General features: G+C 36.5%; 1 protein-coding gene across 4 annotated transcripts in view; it reads left to right on the top strand.

The window, feature by feature from the left end:
- LOC106874234 (5'-nucleotidase) overlaps nucleotides 1–7,500 on the top strand; it is a 380,910-nt gene that overhangs the window by 42,361 nt on the left and 331,049 nt on the right. The window lies entirely within an intron of this gene.

Here is a 7,500-nt window from a genome sequence, read left to right as displayed (position 1 = left end):
CATGCAGCCACCCACACATACACATACATACACACAAACTGATACAGACGCATGTTACTGTATGTATGTCTGTCTGAATGTGCATTTCTACCCGCCCCCACCGCCCGCGCGCGTGTGTGCGTGTGTGCGCGTGTAAATGCACGAAAACATGCACATAAATACGTGGCCGAAAACTCACTCACGCAAACAGACACGCACTTAGGATGAATATGTATATATATATATTCAAATTTATATTAATTTATGAAGGATCGATCGATAGAACTGGTTACTCGCTGTGTGGTTGCATCAGGAAAGGTTTTGAATTAGCTTGCAATAGACACACACACAAAATCAAGCACAGACTAGAGAGGACATACAAAAACACACACGCACTCAAAAGCATGCACTGTGCATTCGTTTTAAGGTTTATGTTTATATTTTTGCAAGTATTTATCGAGTTCTATTGCTTATATATGAATTGTCAATGTTGTTTAACCCAAGGTTATTTCTGATCGAGTTGTCCTGATCAAAGCATTCCAGCCGTGATCCATGTTTTTTTTTGTTTTTGTTTTTGTTTTATTTTCGCTTTCTCTGACAGTACATCAGGGACTACTTTATTCATTGCATCGTTCAAATTTTCAAACGGGGGCAGGTTTGACAGCTTTTTTTTTTCTAGCAGAGTAAATGACCACATTGAAGCTGCATCGTCGATTTACATTTCTGTGTGCACGTGTGTGTGTGTGTGTGTGTGTGTGTGTGTGTCTACGCGCGAGTACTTTTGAGTCAAATTTTAGCCCATTGGGAAAGATGGACAGCTACACCAGTAGAGTTTCCGACAAAATTATGCTGCTTCAAGTTCTGGGGTCTGATCTAGCTTGGGATAGCCTCCACCATCATCCTTCTTCTATCATCGTTAAAGAAGGCATCAGCCAAGAACCGCATTCTTCTTTGTTCTCACATTATGATTCCATTCACATTTAAAATGTATTATATTATTATAAATCGCCCTTTATTATTTTATCGAGATCAAGAATGATGACCGTCAAAGTTCACGGCTATACGATTCGAACTCAGCACATAAAAGCAGCTCTAACTAAACACCCACTCTGTAACGATTCTGATAATGATATACACCTCTCTCTCCTCTCTCTTTCTTTCTCTCTCCTAAAATTCAATTCCTACATGGGCTTACCACTAAAATATTCGACAAAAATATTATTCGGTGACCGAATATTTATATCGATTTTATTGGTTATAACTGCGTCTCTACGGCAAATTGAGCTTTAGAATTATGAGGGTGGTCGATTGACTGAAACGGTAGTGCCGGACTAAACACTTTGTTATATTTTGTTCGATTCCTTTACATTCTGTGTTCAAATTTTACCAAGGTCTTAACTTCCAACATTTTCGTCTCTTCTGGGTAAAAACGATAATCTTTCTTTCTTTCTTTCTCTACACGCATTTACATGTATGTATGTATGTATATATGTATGTATGTATGTATGTATGAATGCATGCATGCATGTATGTATGTATATATATATATATATATATATATATATATATATTTATATATATATATATTTATATATATATATACATATGTCATACACACACACACACACACACACACACACACACACACACACACACACACACATATATATATATATATATATATATATATATATATATATATATATACATACATACACAGGAATACACACATACGAACGCGTACACACATACGTATATGTATGTATATATATATATATATATATATATATATATATATATATATATATACTACACACCCGTCCAATCTCTCTTCTTGACTCTGCTCCATATATTGGCCTTCACCCAGGTTCTTAACCCTGCCTTTCCGCGTCTCAATATGGTTATTGTTATCATAAATATCTATCTAGATACCCTCTCTCCCTCTTCCTATGTTTCCATTTTCTTTTCTTTTCTTTCTGAAGAAAGTCTAACATCCAAAACGTCAAATACCTTCTACTATTTCTTTCCGTTTTGTTCTTTCAACATCCTTTAAACCAATTTTGATATTTTACACATACATACTCATATACATATACATATATTACACAATATATAGACACGTAGACACACACACATACACACACAAACACACACACATACACACGCACATAATACACCCAACTCTCTCTCTCTCTCTCTCACACGCACAAACATAAAAGTAACGAGAATCAAAATAAAGACGTGTACTTTTATTTTTAACGCGTTTTTCTACCACTGGAACGTGAGAGGCATTCACTGCAGCTATTTTCTGTCTATAAACTTTTATATGTTTAAACACATGAAGCTGATCTTTAAGTGACTTCAGCAGACTATCAGACACCGTGTTTCTTCGTAATTTCGTCTCTTCAGTGGCAGACTCCCGCCTCGATCATTTGATCTAATGTGGAGCAACTCTTCGAAACGCCTGTGTTAGAATCGGGGTAGCTGATGAAGGAAAATGTTCTCTATGTGGCCTGTATGTTTTCTGTACTCTGGTTATTGTTATTTTTTTGTCTACATTTTGTTTGCAATGTCCTGTACCCAGATATGCACCTATATATACAGGTAGATGTAGGTATGCACATACTTGTACGTATATATGCATATACTCATTTATTATTTGTTTTATACACACACACACACACACACACACACACACACACACACACACACACACACACACACACACACACACACATATATATATAATATACACAAAACAACAAACAATACATTCGTTGCTGTGTGCTGATACGTGCCCATGTTGAAATTAATTTAATATACGCGCACGAAGCAGCGAGGATCAGAATAAAGATGTGTACATTTATTTTTAACATGCTGCGGTCATTGAAATGTGGATTGCTTTCACTGGGGATTTTTGTATCAGAGAAAACGTTTCTCTGATACAAAATTTTACATCTACTTTTCCATGGTGGTACGGGTTGGACGGTTTACCTGAATCAGTGTTTTATAGGAAGATGCGCTTCCCGTCATCATCATTATATTCTCTTTTATGTCGTGCAGCTACGTGGAGTATTCACAAATACGAAATACGGACACTCAGTCACTCACTCACTCACACATACACATACACACACAACTGTACAACTGTTTCTATACATAAACGTTTGAAACATTTGTAAGGTATTTGATTCTTAATAATATGAATATATATATATACTCCGCATTGTTATGTATTAAATACTACACATGCATACATACATGCATACATACATGCATACATACTATACATACATACATACATACATACGTACATACATACACACACACACATACATACATACATATATGTGTAATCACATACACTCACACACTCACACACGCATATGTACATAGATAGATGTATGTATGTGAGTGTGTGTGTGTGTATTTAGTATAATTTCGGAGGAGGCGGCGAGCTGGTAGAATCGTTACCGTTGAGAGGCAGTTTCTTCTGGCTTTTTACGTCCTCAGTTCACAAACCGCCGTGGTCGACTTTGTCTTCCATCCTTTCGGAGCAATAAAACAAATGCCAGTTGAGTACTGTGATCAATGTAATCAACTTACTCCTTTCCTCAAAATTACTGGCCTTGTACTAAAATTAGAAATAATTAATTTGAAGGCAGTAAAACAGCGCCGATGATTTTCCCTTCTTGGAGCTCTTGACATAGCGGGAAGAGGTTAACTCCATCGTGAGAGACATAATCCAAATGTTTGAAACATAGTGGACTCTACTAAAGCCATCTAAAGGCTAGGAGACTGTTCATAAAACGGTTACGACCCCAAAATATTCGACCTCTCCAGAAGAATAACAAGATCAGTGTGCCGAGTCCCCGAAAAGATAAGTCACAATAATAGCAATATCATATTACTTGAGTCGTTCAGGTAATATTATTACGTGGGGAATGGTGGGAAGTGATGGGCATATTCGTCTTACAGGAATACATATTTCCCGACGTAATAACGAATGTATAAAATAAAAGAAAAATGAAAAGGTTTTCAACCAAACATGAATTTATTGTTTGTGAAATAAGTTAACATTTATAAAATAGCAAATTAAACGAAACAAAGCAAAACATATAAGTAAAATTTAAAAAAATAATGAAGCACATGCAGCAACAGAAACCAGTCATTAGATTCCCGACGCCTTCGCTTGGAGAGCGAGTTCAAAGATACTTTGATCTTGAACAACAACAACGACATATATATATATATATATATATATATATATAATCCCTTTCTCACTGTATATGCATGTATGTATATATGTATATTTTGTTGTGTCTAGGGAGAGTCATTGTTCATTATTCGTGTGTTCTGACACACGAATTCATATAAAGAATCTTGCGAACCTGATACAAAAACGTCACACACACACACACGCGCACACAAATATATATGCATATACATACATATATACATATATATATATATATATATATATATATATATATATATACATACATACATACATATATATATATATATATATATATATATATATATATATATATATATATATATATATATATATATATATATATATATATACACATATTCATATACATACGTATAGATATCTGAAACACGCAGGCACGTGTGTGTCTTTGAATATCGTCCATTTTTTTTAACAAGAAAAACGAAATCGTTACTCATATCATGGAAACATCGTCGCTATGCCCTATTCCCTTTCATTATAAGCTGCGCACACCCAGATCATTAACTATTTGCTCTAAATTTGGGCTTCACTGGCACACATGATCTCTCGTGGTGAAAGTTCATCTTTAGCATGGCTACCACCACATTCCACCGACTAGCTCTTGCCTTCAGAGCCAGAACAAACCTCATCTTTCAACAATTATTAACGCTGTTAAGGCGGCGAGCTGGCAGAAGCGTTAGCATGTCGGGCGAAATGTTTAACATCATTTCGTCCGTCTTCACGTTCTGAGTTCAAATTCCGCCGAGATCGACTTTGCCTTTTATCCTTTCGGGATTAAATAAAAAAGAAGGTACCAGTTGAGTTCTGGGGTCGATGTAATCGACTTACCTCTTCCCCGAAATTGCTGGCCTTGTGCCAAAATTTGAAATTAGTAATTATTAATGCTTTTAATACCCGGGCAGAGATCACAATGGACTGTTACTTTCAGATCTGGAATGGCGGTACATCTGACCGCACAGATATTCTCGTCGACATCTCCCCAAAAAGACAACACTACAGATAGGTATGAAATCACTCACAAACATGATCCGCAGTCTCTTATCCACCACAGGTGCGTTGTAACCTCAATCTGATTCTTGAACTGGTGTTATAATGGTTTCTGTTCATCAGAATTAGCCGGGTTCACGCCTCCTCTATATAGGGATTTTCGCTTACTAGTCTCTGTCCCTTTGAAGTACGTTTGTTGTATTCAAGTACACATTGGATACGCACTAATCAATGCAGCGAGTTCTTCCTTCCTTAAACTGCACCCCACTGGAGTTCCCGCCCTGCTCATGTCTTTCGCGTTGATGTTGATTTTCAAAGGTTCGAGGGGTACATAAACGACACCGATTGCATCGGTCTAAGTGGCCTACAAAGGGTGTGGGCACTTACACTTCCTCCACACAGAGCAAGAAATAACATATATGTGTATGTGTTTGCATGCATTCATGCACACATACATACATACATACATACATACATACATACATACATACACATACATATGTATGTATGTATATGTATTAACACGCACACACACATATACGTATATGCATAATTCTATATCTATCTATCTATCTATCTATCTATCCATCTATCTATCTATATATCTACCTAACTGTCTATCTATCTGTCCGTCTATCTATAAAACTATAGCCGTCACGCGCAATCGAGTACGGCCTAGCAGAATGTGCTGTACTTTCACTGATTGCTTATGGTACTTATGTGGTCGTGAGCAAAGACACACTCCCAGTTCTTCTACCTTTGATCCAGTGAAACAATTTGAATGTGACACCTAAAGGAAGAAATGGATACTCCAGTAGCTGGCTGGTACCCACTTACAGCCGAGTAGACTGGAATAGCGTGAAATGAAGTGCCTTGTTTAAGGAAACAACTACGCTGTAATATCGAGGAATCGAACCCACAACCTTATGATCGTGAGCCCAGCAACCCTAACCACTAGGCCACGCACATTCATCATGCACACAAATATATCAATTGTGTATGTGGGTGTGTATATATACATACATACATACATACATACATACATACATACATACATGCATGCATGAATGCATGCATACATACACACATACATACATACATACATACATACATACACACATACATACATACATACATACATACATACATACATACACACAAACACATACACACATATAGTATATGTATGTACTTTACAGTATATAATATATTAATATATATCTATGTTTACGAGGGGGTGCTGAAAAGTCCCAGGTTTCGGGTAAAAGAAAATACAGGAGGATCAGTTAATTATTATTTTATTCAACATATTCACCTCTCAGATTCACACACTTATTGCAGCGGCCCTTCAGTGTTTCCAAGCCCTGTAAAAGAACTCGGAAGATTGAGCCTCCAACCAGGTCTTTCACGATACCCTTAAAGCCAGGAACTTTTCACTTTTCAGCCACCCCGCTTGTGTGTGTGTGTGTGTGTGTGTGTGTGCCAAAGACTTTTCCGTTCTTCCTGAGTGTCAAACTAATACACCCTGCTTGTTTCCTGACTTCGACATATGTATGAAACAGTTACGGCATTTTCACCAAAAGTATCATCGAAAAATTTGCACAATTCTTAGAAAGACAGAAAAAAGTACTCGTATGTGCGTGATGCTCAGGTCTTGGAGTTAACGAATGCTGTAAGCGCAGAAGCTCTCTTGCGACGTAATAAGTTGAGGAGGGCAGGCTACGCAGATGGTATGGAAGATGAGTGAGTCTATACTTTATAGAATAATGTTCCTAAAAAAAAAAAAAAAGAAAAAACTTCCTTAAAACCCAAAGAACTGCCTGAAATCTGATACGCATTAAAGTAATATTCTGCGGAAAGCATTATTACAGTTGATGAGGAAAAAATTGTAAAGGATGCGTCCACACATTTTGATGAGAATCGTATTAATTATGCAAAATTAAAACGAATAACCGACATAAAAACTCCGTAGATATCAATGAGATCTTTAAATGTTCAACTTGCCACCTAGTTTTTCTGTATAACACTAGTGTTTTTAGTCCCCGTGGATACATGAAACAGAGCAAACTTAGGATAAATCTTCGTCACCTGAACGAACCATATGTCTGTCAATCATGCAAATAGTGTTGTTTTTCTATATATTGCTCGTCTGTAAAGATAAATCTTTTCATAATGCCAAATGTCACGAGGATGCTTTTCTCTGAGAAGAGTTATAAAAGTGATAGTCATGTAAAAGCTGCAGATCATAAGCTGGGTTAAAAAGTCATCTTTACTTT

This window comes from Octopus bimaculoides, chromosome 1 (assembly GCF_046866305.1).
Source record: "Octopus bimaculoides isolate indiv1 chromosome 1, ASM4686630v1, whole genome shotgun sequence".
NCBI classification, from domain to species: domain Eukaryota; kingdom Metazoa; phylum Mollusca; class Cephalopoda; order Octopoda; family Octopodidae; genus Octopus; species Octopus bimaculoides.
Note: the sequence above shows the minus strand (reverse complement) of the source record. Positions and strands in the feature narration are given on the sequence as shown.